The following is a 5,154-nucleotide window of genomic DNA, read 5'->3' on the forward strand; positions in this document are numbered from 1 at the left end:
ACGAGTAACAAGTTCAGCGCAGATTTTCCTCGCTCTTTGGACTTTGAACCCTGGCGCCGCGAGCTTGTGCAGCGCTGTCAGAATACATGCAATTCGTGCGTGCATTAGAAAATATAACATTCTGCAGTTTATTTACTAATCGTTTGAGGCCATTTTGCGATTTCAATCGTCATACAGTAGCCTAACCACCAGCAACCGCCACCTCTTTCTTCTCATCGGAGACATATGAAGCACTAAACAGACTCGCGCTGTCGTTGCTTTGTGCTTGTAATGATTTCTGCGTCTTTCTCTGATAGTTTTAAATACTTTCACACTGCCGACATGTTTGCTGCATTAGTGCGTGCCTCTATTTGATCGCGTTAGTCATTGTTCGGTACATATTATTCGGCCGAACACCGAAAGAGATTTTTTTGCTATTTTCGGCCGAATAATTTAGGTTGCTGAACATTCGGTGCATCCCTAGTCTCTTATGCTCACCAGTGCAGCACTTATTTGATCACAAAATCCAGTAAAACAGTAATATTGTGAATTATTATTACAGTTTAAAATAAATGTTTTCTATTTTCAGAATATTTTAAAATGTGATATTGTATTCATGTGATGGCAAAGAAGTCTCCATTTACATGATCCTTCAGAAATACTTATAATTCTATACTGCTCAAGATTTTCTTATATGTGACCCTGGACCACAAAAACAGTCTTAAGTCGCTTGGGTATATTTTTATCAATAGTCAAAAAACATTGTATGGGCCAAAATTTTCGATTTTTATTTTATGCCAAAAATCATTAGGATATTAAGTAAAGATCATGTTCCATGAAAATATTTTGTAAATTTCCTACTGTAAATATATAAAAACTTAATTTTTAATTAGTAATATGCATTGCTAAGAACTTCATTTGGACAACTTTAAAGGCGATTTTCTCTGTATTTTGATTTTTTTGCACCCTCAGATTCCAGATTTTCAAATAGTTACATCTCAGCCAAATATTGTCCTATCCTAACAAACCATACATCAATGGAAAGATTATTTGTTCATCTTTTAGATGATGTGTAAATCTCAATTTCAGAAAATTGACCCTTATGACTGGTTTTGTGGTCCAGGGTCACATTTTATTAATGTCGAAAACAGTTGTGCTGCTTAATATGTATAAAATACAAATGCTTAATATGTATAATATATAAAAGCAGAATACTTTGATGAATAGAAAGTGCAAAAACAGCATTTATTTGAAATATAAATATTTTATTATTAATTTCTTCAGTAGCTGGGTTTCCATCCAAAGTTGCGAATTTAACTTATGCGCAAAATTGGAATATCTCATAAAACATTTGCGAATAAGCACCGTTTCCATCCAACAAGTCAAAAAAACAAATATTCACTTCTTGATAAACTGGCACTAAATATCACTAAGATAAGTAGGAGAAGCCACTGAATATAATAATTTTCATATATAATAAATTACTTGCGCCTCAGAACGTGCAAATGAAACACAATAAATGCAGTCATTGCTTTTGGAGGTGGATGCCTGCTGTTTGGGAATGCAGTCAAGACAGTTCTGTGAGGCAATTGTACAGAAATACTTTGACGACAGACTTTGGTCGGGCATTTAAGAATGTCCATAACAACATTTAAGAAGCTGTGCAATGAGATCGGTCCACTGGCTAGTCAATTTATATGTCCCATCACGCAAAGTCACATGACTTTTTGATGCACATGGAGGAATTTATTCGGTAAATGCATTTCCATATCCCATTATTCACATTAACTCTTCACAATTTACAACTAAATAAAGTAAAAAACCACCTAAAGCGAGCGTAAAAAAAATGCAAATTAAGGGATTTTTTTTTTTTTAATTTGTATGAAAACCATGTGACCAATAGAAGTCATGGCATGACCTCGTAGCTTAAATAAAAGAACAGAAATTTAAAACCGCAGTTCTGCAGGAAAGTGGAGTAGATTGTTTGTTTTTACATTTTGGATTTATTATTATTTGTTATGTGTTGAATTTAAGTTTTTAAAAAGATATTGCAGAGTGTGACGTTATATCACGACCGGTGCATCGTCCGAAGACATTTTGCATGCTCAAAGTGTAGTGTGACCACAACATTAACCATAGAGGAATTCAAGCCAGTTTATGCTTTTATAGCTTTTAAAGATGCTAGGCTTTTTTAAATACCTTGCGTAAAATGTCCAATACTACCTGGCTGATATCACTGTAATAGGTGTCCTGAGAATTTGTAATGTATGTGTGACAGCCCTAAACTCTGTAAGCAGCAAAAAAGTCACTCTTTAGCCAATCAGAAACACTCTCTGACTGTGAATCATTTTATGCAGGCTTGTTGCATCCGAAATCATATACTGTATGAGTAGGTACTACCTGTAAATTTAATGAGGACTTCTTCTGTGACCGTTAAAAAAGTATGCTCTATTAGTATAAATGTGTATCGAACTAATGAAATACGTAGATACAACACCAATGCGTTGCCATTGTCATGTGACTTAAGCCCACAGTATACTTCAGTTTTGACAGCCGAACTCATAGCCTTTCAGTTAGTATACTCCATTTGATAGCGTGCATGAACACATGTGCTCGACGCATGTGCAATAAAAAGTTTCATCCTTGTTTTGTGTCTGGGTCTGAGTATGTTGTTGTTCCGTCTCATCGGTTTCTTTTTTGACTGTGAAACTAGGCCTGGGCACTATAGGTGCAAAAAACCCTTGTGCAAGCTAAGTGTATGTTGTAGAAAAATCGGACTGCAGGCATACAGTGCGTACATACCATGCTGTTGATAAAAATGTGCATCACTCGCACTGTATGCAAACACAGAAGTATACTGTGGGCTTTACGCTGTCAGTTGCATCATTTCTCTGCCATTCGCAACTCCTCCACTGTGAATTTGTCATACTACTCTTTCCATATAGCTACTGTCTTTCAATATATGCATATTCGGATGCAGTGCAGGTTTGCTGATGTGTCTGTGGAGGATGGAGTTTGGAGTTAGCAAGTTAGCATGACTGAAATAGCTTACCTATAGCACCTTGTAAAGCCAAAAGGGAGATTTTCGAAAGATTTTCATATTCGCTCTTTTCGTGGGCTCAATCAATATTCTCTTGTTAGAGGAGGATCAGCATGGCCCTCTGGTAATGTATGTACCGTTTAGAGCTGTTCTGTTTTGTAGCATTCAGGGCTTAGTAATATTTCAAAGCTTTGCGCTGGATGCCAAGGTCACCCTGACTCAGCCATTTGTTCCAGACCTCTCTACTTTAACAAGCTTTTCAGCTTTGACTCCATCACTACTTACTCAGACTCATGAAATCCAACACAGTTCCTGCCAACCGGCAATCCTTGATTGATTTTTAAGTGGTACTTCCCTATACTGTTTTTACATTTTCCCCAAACAAAAGATGTAAAAACGATTATTTGTTACAAACACAAGGTTAATGACAACCTTACCAGTTCACTTCACCCATTGAGTCTGCCTATTAAACCCTAAATTGAGTCCATTTGCTGAAAGAATATTAAATGAGTGTTCATTCAGTGCCTTGTTAGAAATCCTACAAAATCACTTTATGATGTCTGTCATCTGAAATATGTTTTAATATATAACTGTTAGAAGCTATAGAACTTGAAATGACCATAATGCAGTTCCTTACAGGGGTGCAAAATGAATCTGCTCCTGCCCTGATTGTAAAGCAAAATGTGATTGGCTATAGCAAGAACATGCTACGATTGGTCAGCGAGATGTGGCTGTTATCTGATTGGCTTGAGTAGACGCTGAGTCCACACATTTGTGGGTTTGTCAGCATCTTGACGCCAGAAATATTTCAAAATCCACAAATGCGCGCAGCGATCCACAAATGTACAGAAAGCCATTCACAAATGTACGGGGAACGATCCACAAATGCATGCAGCGATCTACAAATGCACAGGACCTGATTCAAAAAGGAATGCCAGGCAAAGTTGTCAGATTAAATGTTTTTTTTTCTCATTTTATTTATTTGTGAATTTAATTCATGTTTGTGAAACTCTAAGATTTTTTTTGTGGATCTCATTCTGTTTATTTGTCAATATGTTATATTTTTTGTTAATCTTCTTTACATTTATTTGTGGATTATAATATATTTATTTGGAATTATGCAACAATTCTATCTTCATACTCTAGCTACATTTTTGATAAACTCCAAAAATGTACATGCAATTCACTGCAGTTTCCAGCTTAAATTAACTCCGGTGTTTTATTCCTTTAAACACAATTTATTATTACAGGGGAAGATTATTCATTAACAAAAACATATTTTCACACAGTTCCTTGCATAATACTATGTTATGACCTCAACACTTCAACTAACATTTTTAACTGACAATTGCATCACATAACCAGTTCCTTTTCTGACATACAGGTGCATCTCAATAAATTAGAATGTCGTGGAAAAGTTCATTTATTTCAGTAATTCAACTCAAATTGTGAAACTTGTGTATTAAATAAGTTCAATGTTCACAGACTGAAGTAGTTTAAGTCTTTGGTTCTTTTAATTGTGATGATTTTGGCTCACATTTAACAAAAACCCACAGCAAGCCTAGACTCCTTAATCATTTCTGGTACTTATCTTTAAACATGGGACAGATGTGGATGCCTCTCTCTCTCGCTGTCTGTCTCATAGGCATGGGCAGGCAGATCACTATGCAGTGCTTTTCTGCTGCATTGACACGAAAAGTGTCCAGAGTTTAGCGCTTCTCACTGTGTGCAGTGCATATTAAAGTTCCTCAGTGGCTCTGCAGTCCCCTGACTCTCGACCCTGCTTTCTCGCTTTTTGTTTCTTACCTGATTACAATTTCATCAGCAGGGTAAAGGCTGAAGGGAATATAAAGTTACACTGTACTTTATCATTCCTTTTTGTTCCTCATGAGTGCACTTACTGAATTAAGTGAAACCACACAAAAGTACGTCAAGCTGAACATAATCCACCCAAGCTGAGACACACAGTGAATGAAACTATATTGTACAATACCAGATTAAGTCACCACCTGAAGTCTGAGATAGCACACACAGAAAAAAAAATTTCAGTAGAAGGTACTGCATACTTCAAAATATGGGAAAACACCAATACTGAAAATTCCTTCATATTAACACAGTATATATATATATATATA

At 36.0% G+C, this 5,154-nt stretch overlaps 1 protein-coding gene across 1 annotated transcript in view; it reads left to right on the forward strand.

Annotated features, from left to right (window-relative positions):
- Positions 1–5,154, forward strand: part of LOC107705090 (voltage-gated potassium channel subunit beta-1) — a 56,847-nt gene that overhangs the window by 46,656 nt on the left and 5,037 nt on the right. The gene's annotated exons all lie outside the window — the stretch shown is intronic.

The sequence above is a fragment of the Sinocyclocheilus rhinocerous genome, unplaced genomic scaffold (genome assembly GCF_001515625.1).
Source record: "Sinocyclocheilus rhinocerous isolate Xijiao unplaced genomic scaffold, SAMN03320098_v1.1 scaffold2537, whole genome shotgun sequence".
Lineage (NCBI taxonomy): Eukaryota > Metazoa > Chordata > Actinopteri > Cypriniformes > Cyprinidae > Sinocyclocheilus > Sinocyclocheilus rhinocerous.